This window comes from Lemur catta, chromosome 1 (genome assembly GCF_020740605.2).
Source record: "Lemur catta isolate mLemCat1 chromosome 1, mLemCat1.pri, whole genome shotgun sequence".
In the NCBI taxonomy this organism is placed as follows: Eukaryota; Metazoa; Chordata; class Mammalia; order Primates; family Lemuridae; genus Lemur; species Lemur catta.
In genome coordinates, this window is record NC_059128.1 from 86,552,775 (window position 1) to 86,570,855 (window position 18,081).

At 37.2% G+C, this 18,081-nt stretch overlaps 1 pseudogene; it reads left to right on the forward strand.

The window, feature by feature from the left end:
- Positions 1–1,964: 1,964 nt before the first annotated feature.
- On the forward strand, positions 1,965–9,778 carry LOC123634022 (annotated as a pseudogene).
- Positions 9,779–18,081: the final 8,303 nt, after the last annotated feature.

An 18,081-nucleotide genomic window follows, 5' to 3' on the forward strand; every position in this document is an offset into this window, starting at 1 on the left:
TTCAACAACCAATAAACATTTGGTTTGTTTCTGTCTTCTCTTTTTTCTATTATAAGCAATGCTGCTCTAAACATCTATGTGTACTTTATATAATCATGCTTTCCTTTGAGATAGAAATCTGGACAAACCTGTGCTTGGCCCCAGACACCTTCAGCTGTTTTCTCAAGGTGTTCCAAAAATGTTTGTGTATAGAGGAATCACTACTGTTTTATTAAAAAAAAACAGTAATTCCTGGGGCTTACCCATACACTACAATTTTGAGATGGGTCCCAGTACTTTCTCCACTTAAAAAAGGGTCCTCAGTGATAGATCAATAAATGTTCCTGGAACCGCACTTTAGGAAGCAATGTTAAACCTTAATTATCCTGGGCAAGTTGCATAGTGTTTTTGAGCTTAAATTTCCTCATTTCCCCACATTAGAATGTAAGACCCCCACACCCACCCCCAGGCAAGTAGTTTTTGTCTGTTTAGTTCACTCATGCATCTGCAGAGCCTAGACCCATGCCTGGCACATCAAAAACATACAATATATATTTGGTAAATAAATAAATTAACAAGTGACTAGACTTGTAAATGGAGCTGGTACCTACTGCATAGGATAGCTTTAAGGTTTCAATACAATAATGCATCTAGTGTTACAGTATACCATATGCACTAAGTAAATACGAACTCCCCTCTTTCTCTTGAATTTTCAGTCACCATGTACACAAAATTTCAGCTACTATTCAATGGATAGTCTTATTTGAAACAGCAATTATAGTAAAACAAGAAAAATTAGCTTGCCAGTTCAATGGCACAAACATGGTATGTTTTATTTTTTAATGGAAGGGTTATAGAGATCAATCCACACTGTGCCCTTTTTCTACCAAAGAACTCATCATGATAAAAGCACTAACTTACTTCAATAACTGTGTGAAAAATGTGAAAAATGTGTGGCAGGGCACTGTACTAATGTTGCTTGCTATCATCAGTCAGACTCTGTGATGTGTATAGAAGCAAAATAATCTTGTGTAGAAGCAGAGGAGTATTTCTGAGGATTATGGGAAATCTAGTTTTTAGAATTATCTTAACTACTTAAAATGTAATAAGGATAAAACCGGTCTTCTAGATAAAATAACATACATTTTTTTTTTGTTTTATCTATGCAGACCATAATTGACATTTTTTTCCAGGCTGTCAAGGCCTCCCTTATCATTGTTTACTGTGGCAATACATCAGTTTAACAAAGTAGACAAAGCTTTTCAAAGTTTTAGGTTTAACGGGTTATGACACAGTACTTCCACTTCTCATTAATATTAGTTTACTGTTTAATTAGGCATTTAACTTCATATTCTGGGTGCTTCTGTGAAACAGTATAGTCGTTCAGGAAGTTGTGAATGAAATTACTCTGCTGAAAAATTACTGGAATGGAAAGTTTCCAAAATAGAAAGTTAAGATTCAGCCTTAAGATCTTTCTTTATTTATTTATTAAGTTTCTTAAGAAATGGAATCTCAGTCAGTTGCCCAGGCTAGCTCACTGCAGCCTCAAACTCCTGGGTTCAAGCCATCCTTCCTCAGCCTCCGAGTAGCTAGGATTATGGAAGCGTGCCACCATGCCCAACTAACTTGTTTTTATTATTATTATCATTTGCAGAGACAGGGTTTCACTGTTGCCCAGGCTGGTCTCAAACCCCTGGCCTCAAGAGATCCCACTGCCTCAGCCTCCCGAGTCGCTGGGATTACAGGCACAAGCCACTGCACCCAGCTAGCCTTAAGAGCTTTAGAGACAACACAAACATAGAATTTCAGTACACCAAATAGGTTGTATTACAATGGAAGGAGTAAAAAATTCATAAGACTGTTGTGGGGAGTTCAAGGTAATTAGTATGCGTTATCATAAAAAAGTACTTCCAAAACGTCAGCTATTTCTTATCAGAAATTAGACAAAGTTGAGTCATTCTGCCTATGAACATAGTGTTAAGATCATGTCTTTACAGCAAGGTAAAGTGGAATATTATGGAACATCTTGCCTAGAGGCAGATTAGCAACTTGTCAGTCATTCCAGGTAACCAAGGGAGTCTTCCAGGAAGGTGACATGTTAGGGAGCATCTGTTATGACTTATGACTCCATATGATTCACAGAGCCGATAGTGGTTAATGTAACAGTCTAAGAAAAGAGGGAGAAAGCAGCATATTTTGCCCCTAACGGAACGATACTCCATTACTGCACGTTCCATGTCAGATACAAAAGTCAAATTGATGCAGAGAAAATACAAAAGCCATGCCCAAGGTACATAGCTGCTAAGAAGCACATGTATCAAACAGAAAAAAAAGACACTGATATAATAGAGAACATTTTTGAGATTCTTGACTCCTATTATATTTATAAATGAAACTGGCTACCAGATGGATAATCTTATATCATTTCTTGGGTGGAGAATATTACATTAGTCAGCGGGATGTGGTTTCCTGGACACTTTCCATTGGTAAAGTGGACTCCCCTGGACATGCTCCAACTACATGGATGGCAATTGTCAGTTCTCATGAACAGAGTTGCTACATGTGGTTGTGACAGCCACACTGCCTCTTCTGAAACCCACTTTTGTCAGGCTGTCTGGATCTATAACCACTCTTCTGCATTTGTTTTAGACATTGAGTATTTTACTCTTTGGCCAGAACTGTGACTGTGAGATGAGAATGCAATATGCAGTTTAAAACTAACAGGTGAGACAGTAAGTTTGGTTTCTTCCTTTGTATACTGCAATGAATTAGAAGCACATTGCTAAAGTAGCGTGGCTTTTCTCCTGAACATTCCAGCCACCAGGGCTGGCTGGACAGGAAACGCAGGAGAAGCCTACCATAGGGTGGACATTCTCACACCCATGGCTGGCAAGCCTGTCAATGTGCTTCCTGCAGGCAGAATGTCCTCTGGACCCTGTGTAGCTTCTTATAATGTTCTAACCCTACCCTGGTCACCACCATGTGGAACCTACACATTCAGTTTGAACATGGCTGGACCAGGTTGAGCCAAGTGGATGGGAACTTGATATAGATAAATAGATATGGTTTAAACCAATGAATGGGTCTACAGAGGCTGTTACCAGCTGAGACAGCACCTTGAACAAAGGCACAGTGGTGGGACTGAGAATCATGTGAGTTGTGCGTAGGGACGGAGGAGGGAGTACAATGGAGTCAGCTTGGTTAAAGCAAAGGATAAATGTTTGGAAAGTAGGCTTGTGACCAAGCTAGGGACATACTGCTGCCAGATTTGAAGTCTAGATAAGGAGTTTCAATATGGAATTGTATGTAGTCCTTTAGGATGGATTAGGGGGGGAAAAAGCAGAATATATGGAGACAATGTAGTACTACTATCACATTCTAGGCTAGAAGAAGTAAGAATGTAACTTGAGAAGAAAAAGCAAATTTGAAAACCATATTATTCATAAAGCAGCAAGAATTAGCAGTTCACATCACATATCACCAAACTTATAATCAATATAATCAATCAAACTTATAATCAATCCAACCTATAATCAATCATGTCACATATCAAACATATAATCAATCAAACTGTAGTTGTTGGATCAAATTTGCTCATCAGTAAGATAGTTATTATTGCAATAGGAGATTAAAACCCAATAGTTAGTTAATAGATAGTTATTATTATAACCCAACAGTTATTATTGTAATAGGAGACTAAACCCAACATGATAAATAAGCTATTAGGGAACTGGCCAGGCCATTTGGGGTGTATTAGATGTACTACAGGCCACAGAGGACAGCCTATGGGGAACTTCAGAGAAGAAAGAAAGGCAAACAAGTTTTTCTTTCTCTCCTAACTTACCTCTTCACCCCAGCTGGGCCTCAGATGCCAGAGGCCTCCTTAGCTCTCAGGCTGCTCATCCTGAGGAGAGAGAATCTTCCTGAAGGACTGTAGGTCATGTACTTACAATCAAAATGTTACTGCCATGGCAGCTGGGGATTTGAATGAACTAGAGTTCTCTACAAAACCAAAGATGCAATAAAGAAATAAAGCTCTTGAAACATATGACTCATAGTACCATTTCAGAAAACTGAATGCCAAATAGTGAGTCTTAGGACATTTCTCAGAGAGAGGACATTTGTCAGGTCACTGCTGGATACTGTATTAAGGTAAAGGACAGTGCAAATCTCTAGGAGTTTTCTTAGTCCTGTCATCTGTGCAGCTGCATCTAATGGGGCTTCCGGTTTGTTAATTTGCTGTTTATTTGTTCATATATTCAAGAAGCTTTGACAGTGGTTCCAAGCCCTCAGGGTGCAGAAATAAAGGTTTAGTAGGAGAAATACATAAGCAAACGGACACATGGGATAGGAAAAGGGCATTTGTTTGGGTGGAGTGGATACTAACTTTTCCTACAGAAGTGTGATTTCTGGTGCTTAAATTAAAGGAAGATCAGTAGGAGCTCTCCAGGTGAAGAAAAGAGATGAAGGCAAGGGCATTCTGGACTGAAAACAGAGCTTGAAGTCAACTTCTACTTGGATACTTTGTTTTTCTCAGTCCAGAGAGATGTTTACAATACCATCAGTATGTTTGAAAGGCATTTCTCTACCTGAAATCTTTTTTTCTCTTTTCTCATTCAAAAATAAGTGAGTTGGGTGCCCAAGTGAAGGCTGACTATGGCAGAGATTGTGAGAAGGACTCCTTGAATCACTTGCTGTGACAATCGATAGGACCATGACCTCCAGAAAATTGGAAGAATTTGGTGAATCTGCAGTGTCAGTGGGTTCACTAAGAATAGGGAAGACCTTCTTGAAGAGGGAGGAAGGACTTAAACAGTACCCTCTGTGGCTTTCTTAAATCAGCCTGAGCTTATCAGTTTCAAAGGAGACAGTTTATTTGATGAGGATGTGTGGAATTCCTCACTGGTGGGTTCATCAGGGAGGCATGAACACTGACAGGGAGTTGGCTGTCCGGTGGGAAATTCATGTGACTCTAACTTCCAAATGAAGTGTCTTCACTGAGCAATCAAAGTCCAAACAAATAATCGTTAATAAAAAGCATCTTTCTCAGGACCTCATATTCTCTCCCTGGCATGGTGTCAGATTTCAATGCAACTTTTAAGTAATAATTACATATTAATATAAAAAAATCAGTCAGGTTTTTTATTATTTATTTAAATTTAGGGGGTACAAATGCAATGCCTTTACATGAATATATTGAGTAGTGGTGAAGTCTGAGTAGTGTACACTGTGCACGTAAAGTTATTTTTCATTCCTCACTCTTCTCCTGCCCTTCTGAGTTTCCAATGTCTATTATTCCACACTCTATATCCATGTGTACATATTATTTAGCTCCCACCTATAAGTGAGAACATATGGTATTTGACTTTCTGTTTCTGAGTTATTTCTCTTAAGTTAATGTCCTCCAGGATCCATCCATGTTGCTGCAAAAGACATAATTTCATTATTTTTATAGCTGAGTATTATTCCTTTATATACATATACCACATTTTCTTTATCTAATCATCTGTTAATGAACACTTAGGTTGATTCTATATGTTTGCTATTGTAAATAGCACTGCTATGAACATATGACAGCAGGTATCTTTTTGCTATAATGGTTTCTTTTCCTTTGGGTAGATACTCCATGGTGAGATTTCTGGATTGGATAGTTCTATTTTTGGTTCTTTGAGAAGTCTCCATACTATTTTCCATGGAGTTTATATTAATTTACATTCCCATCAACAGTGTATTAGTGTTCCCTTTTCTCCACATCTTCTCCAACATCTGTTATTTTTTGACTTTTTATAGTAATAGTATAGCCATTCTGACTGGTGTAAGATGATATCTCACAGAGGTTTTAATTTACATTTCACTGATGCTTAGTGATGTTGAGCATTTTTTTTATATGCTTGTTGTCCATTTGTATGTCTTTAAAAAATGTCTACTCATGTCCTTTGCCCACTTTTTAACTGTGAAGCACTGCTGGTGTGGCCGATAAATTCTGGTGAAGAGGTCCTGAGAAAGTGCTTTGAGATAATAGCGATTCACACACTGTTGTGTTAAAAAATACAGCAGAAACAGATGCTAGAGATTTGTGAGAGTCTTGTTAGGGAAGAAGCTCTCAGGGAAGTGAGAGACTCACATTTCTTTTCCCTTATCACTGACCATGTAGTGGACATCATAGGGGAAGAGCACCTACCCATGTTGGTGAGGTTTGTCAGTAAATCTCATAACCTGAGAGAGGAATTTGTGGGCTTCCTGCATCATAAAGCTGATGCAGAAGAGTGAGAATGGGGCCCCAACTTCTTCTTGCTTGTAAAGTTTCATTTGAGAAATCTGGCGTAATTCTAATGGGTCTCCCTTTGTATGTTACTTGTTTCTTTCTCCTTACAGCTCGAAGAAGGGTCTCTTTAGTGGATATTTTGGTCAGTCTGACGACTACGTGGCGTGGTGTTTTCCTATTTGCTATGAATCTACCAGGGGTTCTTTGAGCTTCTTGAACCTGTATATCTAAAGTTTTAGCAAGGCCTGGGAAATTTTCTTCTATTATGTCTTCAAATAGTTTATCCAGCCCTTGCTTATTATCTTCTTCACCTTCAGGGATGCCTGTAACTCTCACGTTAGGTTTCTTCACATAATCCCACATTTCTTGAAGACTCTGATCTTTTTTCTTATTTCTTTGCTCTATCTCTGTGACTGTCTTATTTAATTGGAAAGAGTTATCTTCGATTTCTGAGATTCTGTCTTCTATTTGATCTACCCTGTTCTTGAGACTTTCCACCATATGATCCTCTCAATAGATGCAGAAAAAGCATTTGACAAAATTCAACACCCTTTTATGATAAAAACACTTAACAACATAGGCATAAATGGGACCTACCTAAAAATAATACAAGCCATATATGACAAACCCACAGCCAACATCATACTAAATGGGGAAAAATTGAAAGCATTCCCACTCAGAACTGGAACCAGACAAGGCTGCCCACTGTCCCCATTACTTTTCAACATAGTATTGGAAGTCCTTGCGAGAGCTATCAGACAAGAGAGCAGAATCAAAGGTGTCCAAATAGGGACAGAAGAGATCAAACTCTCACTCTTCGCTGATGATATGATGTTGTATCTGGAAAACCCCAAGGACTCAACCAAGAGACTCCTGGAATTAATTAACGAATTCAGTAATGTCTCAGGTTACAAAGTCAATACACACAAATCAGAGGCAGTCATATATGCCAATACCATTCAATTGGAGAACCAAATTAAGGACTCAATACCTTTCAAAATAGCAACAAAGAAAATAAAATATCTAGGAATATATTTAACTAAAGAGGTAAAGGACCTCTATAAAGAGAACTATGAAACGCTAAGGAAGGAAATTGCAGAACACGTAAATAAGTGGAAATCCATACCATGCTCATGGATTGGAAGAATTAACATCGTTAAAATGTCTATACTACCCAAAGTAATCTATAGATTCAATGCAATTCCTATTAAATTACCAACATCATTTTTCACAGATTTAGAAAAAATAATTATACACTTTGTATGGAAACAGAGAAGACCCCGTATAGCAAAAGCAATCTTAAGCAATAAAAACAAAATGGGAGGTATGGATTTGCCAGACTTCAAACTATACTACAAAGCTGTGGTGCTTAAAACTGCTTGGTATTGGCACAAGGGCAGGGACACAGACCAGTGGAACAGAACAGAAAACTCAAATATAAAACCATCCTCATATAACCATCTAATCTTTGACAAAATAGACAAAAACATACTCTGGGGACAAGAGTCCCTATTCAATAAATGGTGCTGGGAAAACTGGATAGCCACATGTAGAAGACTGAAACAGGACCCACAGATTTCACCTCTCACAAAAATCAAATCACGGTGGATAACAGATTTAAACCTTAAATGGGAAACGATTAGAATTCTAGAAGAAAATGTAGGAAAGACTCTCACAGACATTGGTCTAGGCAAAGAATTTATGAAGAAAACCCCTAAGGCAATTGCAGCAACAACAAAAATAAACGAATGGGACCTGATTAAATTAAAAAGCTTCTGCACAGCCAAAGAAACAGTCATGAAAATAAACAGACAGCCTACAGAATGGGAAAAAATTTTTGCATACTACACATCAGATAAAAGACTGATAACAAGAATCTATTTAGAACTCAGGAAAATCAGCAAGAAAAAATCAAACAATCCTATCAAAAAATGGGCAAAGGACATGAATAGAAATTTTTCAAAAGAAGACATAAGAATGGCCAAAAAACGTATCAAAAAATGCTCAACATCCCTAATCATTAGGGAAATGCAAATCAAAACCACAATGAGATACCACTTAACTCCGGTGAGAATGGCCTTTATCAAAAAATCCCAAAACAACACATGTTGGCGTGGATGCGGAGAGACAGGAACACTCATACACTGCTGGTGGGAATGCAAACTAGTGCAACCCCTATGGAAAGCAATATGGAGATACCTTAAACAGATTCAAGTAGACCTACCATTTGATCCAGCAATTCCATTATTGGGCATATACCCAGAAGAACAGAAGTCATTCTTTAACAAAGACACCTGTACCTGAATGTTTATAGCAGCACAATTCACAATCGCAAAGATGTGGAAACAACCCAAGTGCCCATCAATCCACGAACGGATTAGTAAACTGTGGTATATGTATACCATGGAGTACTACTCAGCTATAAGAAATAACGATGATACGACATCTCTTTGGTTCTCCTGGAGAGAGCTGGAACCCATTATACTAAGTGAAGTATCCAAAGAATGGAAAAACAAGCATCACATGTACTCACCAGAAAACTGGTTTCCCTGATCATCACCTAAATGTACATCGGGGAAGGATACCAATTGGATATCAGACTGGGATGGGGGGGTGGGGGGAGGGGATGGGTGTATGCCTACATGACGAGTGCGTTGCGCACCCTCTGGGGAATGGTCATGCTTGAGGGTGCAGACCCGGGGAGGTGGGGGGGGGAGGGGATCGAGGTATGAATACATGGTGAGTGCCAGGTGCACTGTCTGGAGAGTGGGAGCGGACGTGCTTGGGACTCTGACTCGGGGGGATGGGCGGGACAGGGACAATGTATATGACCTGAACTTATGTACCCCCATGATGAGCTGAAATAAAAAATAAATAAATAAATAAATAAATAAATAAATAAAGCTGATGCAGAAATTTGGGTTGTGAAATTTCGCACTACTATGAGTGACAAGTGAGGGCTACCTATGAAGTATTGTCATGGCCAGGCTTACATCATGTCCAGTGGATTTTCTTCCAAAATGAAAGTCGTTGCTTCTAGACTTTAGAGAAATACCCTCTAGTGTCTATGTACTCTGCTCTTCCTGTACTTTAAATATGTGGTTGGCAAAGTCAGTGCGTGTTATAGGGGTATCTGTTGCACTGGGAACAATTAAGGAAGTTTCTTCTTTTTTCCACTGATCACTGCTTTTAGAACTTAACAATGTATACTCTGCTCATTTTCAGAACAGTGAAGAAAGGGGTAAAGAACTGAAGGAAATTGGCCATTCTCGGTGGACAGGCAGGCATGATGCTTTTGAAATTTTAGTGGATCTCCTGCAAGCACTTGTTTTATGTTTAGACTGTATAAATAGTGACACAAATACTAGATGAAATAACTATATAGCTGGCCAAGCATTTGTCCTCTGTAGTGCAGTAAAAGACTTGGATTTCACTGTTACCAATGTTTTTAAAAATGTTCTATCTTTTATAAGAGCCTTTGGGAAAAATCTCCAGGGGCAAACCTCTGATATTTCCCTGCAGCCAGTAACTTGACTATAGTACTGGGTTCCTCCATAATGCCAATTGAAGCTATAGGTAACACATGGACGAGAGAAAATAAGTTCTCTGTTTATAATACTTGCAGATTTCAAGAGTGACTTATCAATTCTTCCTAGTTCACTGTATTAGTCAAATTTTTTTAATATAGTTTTCATTCTATTTCAGTGTGTCAATATCTTTTAAAATTTTAAACAATATTTGTTTTTGGTCCTTAATCTTTTAAAATTTTAACCAGTATTTGCTTTTAGTCCTTATCTTGGATTTACTCAATTTATTCTTGAATCATGGACTGTATAACTTAAAACAAATGTTTTCAATTAACTAAAATAATTCTAAAAAGCAAAAAGTTAAAAAAATCATAAATATAATAATTTAAATAGGGTGGTCAGAGAAGACATTTCTATTGATGTGACATTTAAGCAGAAATGCAAAGAATACATAGGTTTCCTAGAACAGCTGTTTGAAGTATTTTTCTCTAATGGAAACAGCTTGGACTAGAATACTCAAGACATTACTGGGAAAGTTTCATTTGTAGGGGTTTCTAGGAATCTAGTTTACACAAACACACAGGAGGCTGATAACATAGGCCTATATAGGAAACAATAGAAAAATTAGTTTTTATTTTAAGTATGATGGGAAATCATTAAAGAGGAGAACATGATGAAATTTTTAAAAAAAATATCTGTGTGTGCAGCCTGTGTGGAATAGACAGCCTAGTGGGGCTCTACTGCAGAAGGAAGACCAGTCAGGTGGCTACTGAAATAGTCTATGGCAAACATGGTAGTGATTTCTGTCAGAGTGATGCAGACAATTATATTGGAGATATATTTGCATGTAAAATACACTTGGCTGATAGGTTGCATGCAGAAATGGAAATGAAAAAAGGAAAGGTTAATTCTCAGGCCGCAGCTCCAGTAACTGGATGGATGGATACTGCTACCGGCTGAGATTGAGACTGGGAAGACTGAGAAGATCCAGTGTAGGAGAGCAAAGCAAAGTTTCAATTTTAGAAATATTCCATTTCAGATATTTGTGAGATACTGCAGTGAAGACCATAGCTAGGCAATTCATTATGTGATTGGGGTGTCTAATCTGGAGTTTTTATACTACCAGTAACTCAGGATCTTGAATGTTAATGACCATACAGGGGACAAAGAGAAAGCCTTAGGTCTATTCAAGATTTGAACACACGGATTTTTACAAATGCAGAATTCCAAAGGGGGTATGCACTCAGTAGTAGGGAAGACAGGGAAAAAAGTGAAAGAATGGAAGATGTCAGAGAAATAGTCTTTTAGCCTGGACTCTGAGTGGAGAGGAACAGGCTCCCAAAGAGATTTGCTACCAAAGGCAAATTCTCATGTGAGTTTAGATGAACTCATATTACCTACATTTTCAAAAAAACTATTATGTTTATATCTTATAAATGTTGTTTCTTTTGAGAATTAACTCCTAGCATTTATACTCATACTTTTTATTACATATATTTAAGGTATATAACATGATGTGTGTATCTGTATATACATGTGAAATTGTCAGTAAAGTCAAGCAAGTTAATATATCCATCATCTCACAGAGTTACCCTTTCATGGCAAGAGCACCTACAATCTACTCCTATAGTAAAAATCCCACATACAATACTACTAAATATAGTCTTTATGTTGTACATTAGAGCTCTGAACTTGTTCATCCTACATATCTGCTACTTTGTATCCTTTGACCTACATCTCCCCATTTCCTACCCTTCCCCAACCCCTGAAAACCAACATTGTATTCTCTATCTCTGTGTATTTGACTTTGGAAATTAATTTAAATTGGTCGTAAATTGCAAGTACTCCTCAAACCTGGTAGGAAAAAATCAAATATGCTAGAAATCATGACAAAAATAAAAGTTTACATTTTTCAGTTAAAAAATAGTAATTATCAGGCTTGGTTTTAAAAAGTCACCTGCCCTCATACCTAAAATAAAAGCACACAAAAGGGTGAAAATCAAAGTATTGATAAAGGTATAACAGAAACAGACTAAGAAAAAATACCTGAGAAACCTATTGTAATATCAGACCATATATGCTCTAAAGGAAAAAGCATTATTAGCAAGAAAAAATGGTTCATTACATAATAATAAAAAGTTTCAACAAATATAATTTTAAAGTTGTACACCTCTAAAAACAGAGCTTAAAAATATATTAAGGAAATCAAACAGAACCGCAACAATTAAAGGAAAACACTAGCATAGTAAGAAATTTTAATATCTCTATCAGTAATTGATAGATCAAGCACAAAAGAAATCAGCATCAATGTAGAAAAATTTGAGCAACTCAACAGTTAGAAAACACTGGATCTAATGGACCCAAAGAGAATCATTCACTCAAAAACTTGAAAATATACATTCTTCTGAATCATAAAAGATTTATATAGAAGACTGACCATGTACCTATACATATGAATTTTAACGAATTTTAGGAATATCATAGTCATCCTCTAACCACAATACAAATAAGTTAGATATCAGTATTAAGTAGATACCACTTAGTAATGAACAGTATGTTAAAAAATAAAAGCACTTAGAGATGGAGATGCAAAATGCCAAATGAGAAACACCTCCAGTCAGAGTATCTCTCCAAGAAGGAAAGATTTTAGATGAAAGTGAAAAAAACAAACAGTCAGACAAACACAGATAAGATGAGGGTTGGAAGGAAGCATACAGAGAGATAGGACACTCTCCACAGGAAGAGGGTACAGAGCAGAACTGGAAGGAGAAAGGCATCAGCAAGGACTAAGCCCCAAGACTCTTGGGGACCACCACCAAGTGTAGGTACAGCAATTAAAGTTCCCCTCCCTTGCTGCTTGGACTGCTGGAGGGCTCCCGAGCTCCTGGAGACACCTGCTCACACCAGCCCAGAGACGGATGCTGCCAGTGAGCAGAGAGCCCCTTGTAGACAGGGCACCAGGCTCCCCACTCCCTCAGGGCACCTGCACAGACCTGAGACAATTGGCAGTTGCCATATTGCTTCATCCTCCCCTTCCTCTCCCCTGCCCACAGCTGCTGAGAGAGACAATTTAGCCACCACCTGGAGGCATCCACAGGGAAAGAGACACTTCCTTTTGGGGCCCTGCAGCAGACTGAGGGGTACTCAGACTGTGAGCTCCTACCTCTGTTCCTCCCTGGTGCTGCCTGCCTGGTGACTCCAGCACAGCGAGGCAAACCCCAAAACAGAGAGGCACTGATCCAGCTTGGGCACACCTAATAAGCTACATCGGCCATGAAAAAGAAGAAATTACAACTGATGTCACATAAACACAAAATATCATCTATGAGTACTGTAAAAACCTCTATGCACATAAACTTGAAAAGGTGGAGGAGATGGATAAATTCTTAGAAACACAAGCCTCCCTAGGATTCATCAGGAAGAAGCAGAATTCCAGAACAGACCGATATCAAGGACCGAAATTGAAGCAGCAATAAAAAGCCTTCCTAAAAAGAAGTCCTGGAGCAGATGGTTTCACACCCAAATTTACCAGACCTACAAAGGAGAACTATTGCCTATCCTGCAGAAATTATTCCACATTGAGAAGGAAGGAATCCTCCCCAACACGTTTTATGAAGCTAACATCACCATGATACTAAAACCAGGAAAGGAAGCAACAAAAAAGGAAAACTACTGACCCATATCCCTTATGAATATAGATACAAAAATTCTCAACAAAATCCTGCAAAACAAATACAGGTGCTTATCAAAAAAAAATAATAATAATAATCCATCACAACCAAGTGGGCTTCATGCCAGAGATGAAGGGATAGTCCAACATATGGAAATCTATAAATTTAATTAAACACATAAATAGAAGTAAAACCAAAGACCATATGATCCTCTCAATAGAGCAGAAAAAGCATCTGACAAAATTCAGCACATCTTATGTAAGATGGGACTTACCTAAAAATGATGTAAGCCATATATGACAAACCCACAGCCAACATCATACTCAATGGGGAAAAACTGAAAACATTCCCACTTAGAACTGGAACCATAGAAGGCTGACCTCTATCATGACTTCTATTCAACATAGTGCTGGAAGTCCTAGCCAGGGCAATCTGACAAGAGAAGGAAATCAAGGGCATCCAATTCGGGGCAGAGGAGGCCAAACTATTGTTCTTTCCTGATGATATATTGCATCTACAAAACCCCAAAGATTCTGCCATGAGATTACTGGAATTGATAAACAAATTCAGCAAAATCCCAGGATACTAAATCAATGTACACAAATCAGTACCATCACTGTATGCCAACAACAGTCAAACTGAGAACCAAATCAGAGATGGAATACCCTTCACAACAACAACAAAGAAAATAAAATACCTAGGAATGTATTTAACTAAGGAGGTAAAAGATCTCTACAGAGAGAACTACGAAACACTGAGGAAGGAAACAGCAGAGGATGTAAACAGGGGGAAAGCCATACCATGGCTCATGGGTCTGCAGAATCAGTATTGTTAAAATGTCTATATTACCCAAAGTGACCTACAGATTCACTATCCCTATTAAAATACCAACATCATTTTTCCCAGATCTAGAAAAAATAATTCTACACTTCACATGGAACCAGAGAAGAACTTGTATAGCAAAAGCAGTCTTAAGCAAAAAGAACAAATTGGGAGACATCAATTTACCAGACTTCAAGCTATACTACAAGGCCATAGTAACTAAAACAGTAACCAAAAGGAAAACTATAGACCCATATCCCTTATGAATATAGATACAAAAATTCTCAACAAAATCCTGCAAACCAAATTGAGGTCCTTATAAAAAAAAAAAAAAATCCATCACAACCAAGTGGCCTTCATCCCAGAGATGCAGCATTAGTCCCACATATGGAAATCTATAAATTTAATTAACCACATAAATAGAAGTAAAAACAAAGACCATATGATCCTCTCAATAGAGCAGAAAAAGCATTTGACAAAATTCAGCACATTCAGATAAGATGGGACTTACCTAAAAATGATAGAAGCTAAAACAACATGGTACTACCACAAGAACAGAAAGACATAGACCAATGGAACAGAACTGAGAACCAGGATATAAAACCATCTTCATATAGCCATCTAATATTTGACAAAGCAAACAAAAATATACACTGGGGAAAAGAATCCTTATTCAATAAATGGTGCTGGGAAAATTGGATAACCACATGCAGAAGATTGAAGCAGGGTCTGTAACTCTTACAAAAATCAATTCATGGTGGATAATAGACTTAAACCTAAGACATAGAACTATGAGAATTGTAGAAGAAAATGTTGGAAAAACTCTTATAGACATTGGCCTAGGGAAACCATTTATGAAGATGACCCCAAAGGCAATCACAGCAACAACAAAAACAAATAAATGGGACCTGAACAAATTAAAAAGCTTCTGCACAGCCAAGAAAACTATCAGGAGAGCAAACAGACAACCTATAGAAGGGGAGAAAATATTTACAAGCTACACATTCTATAAAGGGCAGATAACTAGAATATATATGGAACTCAGGAAAATCAGCAAGAAAAATATCAAAGAACCCCATTAAAAAGTGGGCAAAGGACATGAACAGAAACTTTTCAAAAGAAGACAGACTAATGGCCAACAAACATATAAAAAAATCCTCAACATCGCTAATCATCAGGGAGATGCAGATCAAAACCACAATGAGATGTCACTTATCTCCAGTTAAAATGGCCTTTATAAAAAAGTCACAAAATAATAAATGTTGGTGTGGTTGCAGAGAGATAAATAGGAACACTCCTTCACTGCTGGTGGGACTTCAAACTAGTACAACCTCTGAGGAAAGCAATATGGAGATACTTCAAAGAGCTTCAAGTAGAACTACCATTTGATCCAGCAATCCCATTACTGGGCATCTACCCAAAAGAACAAAAGACATTCTATAAAAAAGACATCTGCACTAGAAGTTTTACAGAAGCACAATTCACAATTGCAAAGACATGGAAACAACCCAAGTGCCCATCAGTACATGAGTGGATTAATAAAATGTGGGGTATGTATGTGTATACCATAGAGTTTTACTCAACCCCCCAAAACAATGGTGATGTAGCACTTCTTGTACTATCCTGGATAGAGCTGGAGCCCATTCTGCTAACTGAAGTATCCCAAGAATGCAAAAACAAGCTCCATGTACTCACCATCAAATTGGTATTAACTGATCAACACTTGCGTGGTTTGTGGACAGTGCAAAGAATTTAGAATACCTGACTTCATTTACCATTCTCAAGTTGTACATCAAGTTCATTTTAATTATCCTTAAATATAATTCTCAGCAAAAATCATTTTATTGTTGTTGTAGCCTATAATCAATATTTACCCTTTTCATTGTTCTTTCATGCATCTCTAAACTTCTATTTAGTGTGATTTTTCCCTATGCTCATTGTAGCCCCTTTTAATTCAGGTCAACTGGTGAAATATTCTCTCAGTTGTATTTATCTGAAAACATTAAACGTTTTCCCTTCATTCTTGCATAGTACTTTTACTGAGTAAAGAAGTCTAGGCTTCCATTTATTTTTTCCACATTTTTATATCAATGAATTGTCTTCTAGTAATATTTCCCATTGTTTCTGTTGAAAGCCAATAGTCACTCCTATTATTTTCTTGAAGAGTAGCTCTCTATCTTGCTGCCTTTATGAAATTTTTGTCCTTGATTTCTTGATATTTATTATAGGAAACAACACATAATTTATATTAGGCTTTGAATGAAACAATTATGCACGGTAATCACTGGAAGAACAAAACAAGAATATAATTACCAAGCTAACAGAGGAGAAAAGGAAAAATAAATTCCCTAAAATAAATACAAAAGAAGGCAAAAGAGCAAAGGGAACTTTATATATCCATTATAATATTAAACATAAATGGCTTAAATGTTTCAATGAGAGCAAATTTTTCTTTAAGACATATCTCCAGGTTTCTAATTGTTGACTGAGGCTGAGGATTGAGGGAGAGGGCACAGGAATATATTTTGAGGTAATAAAATTTGTTCCATATTTAAATTCTGGCAGTGGTCAGACAGATGTATAAATTTGTTAAAACTTTAAAAAGAAATTTCAATGTACACATGAAAATATATAGTACTATTAATATTATAATAGTTTTTTTAGAAGGATAGTGAAATCCACTTTAATCAATAGTCACTGCCCAAATCCACAACAATTTGAGCCCTAAAATGAAAAATAATAATACTGAATTATAACATGTTGAAAAGAGAATCCACAAATCCATACTATACGAAGAAATAAATCAGGCTAGGAAGATCTCTTCCTTATAGCACAAAACAAGTAAAAAAGTGAAGAAGGAATGAAAGAAACATAAAATCAGTATTTCTAACCATATAGTGGTAGTTAATACAGTCAGAAATCATCAATAAATTCTAAGCATAGTGGACAGACTTCTGATGAGGAACCAGATATTGATGCAGTCTCAGAGTATTTACCCACAAAATACCTATCAACTGCAAGGGGGAAATAGTGATATCACTGTGGGGATACCCGGAAGACACTAACATGGCCAAGTGATCAAGGTTAACCTGTGTGTCTCCTGATCTGGTTTACCTGAGAGGAGTATGGCATGACTTTTCTCCTATTCTCGTCAAGGGCGCATAACTTGAATATGGTCATGAAGAAACAATGGACTAACCCAGGTTGAGGGCCACCTTATAGACTTAGAAGCTTCTATTCTAAAAAACTCAAGTCTCAAAAAAACTGAGAAAGACCAAGAAATTATTTGGAGGAGACATAAGAAACATATCAACTAAAATCTATGTGTGACAGTGGGTTCAATCTAAGATAAGATAGAAAAAAGATACGTTGTTGGGACAGTTAGTGAGATTTAAATGGGGTCTGTAAGTTGGATGGTGGCTGTATTAATGTTGATTTCCTAGTATGGATAATTGCACTGTGCTTATAGAAAAGAGCAGGGGAAATAGACAACGGAATTTCAGGGTAATGGGACACTGTGTCTGCAATTTGCTTTCAGATAGTTCAGAAAAGTGATAATGATCATATGTGTATATATTTATATTATATAAAGAGATAGAGAGGAGTAGATGAAGCATTTGTGATAAGATATCAACAATGGGGGCATCTGTATGAAGATATGAGATTATGAGAGGTTTTTTGTACTGTTATTACAATTTTAATCGAAGTTTGAAATATTTCAAAATAAATTATGCAAAAAGCAATGAGAAATATCTCTATATTGATATGAAGAGATCTTCAGGATGTGTTAAAAATATAAGGTATAGAAATCTGTTTA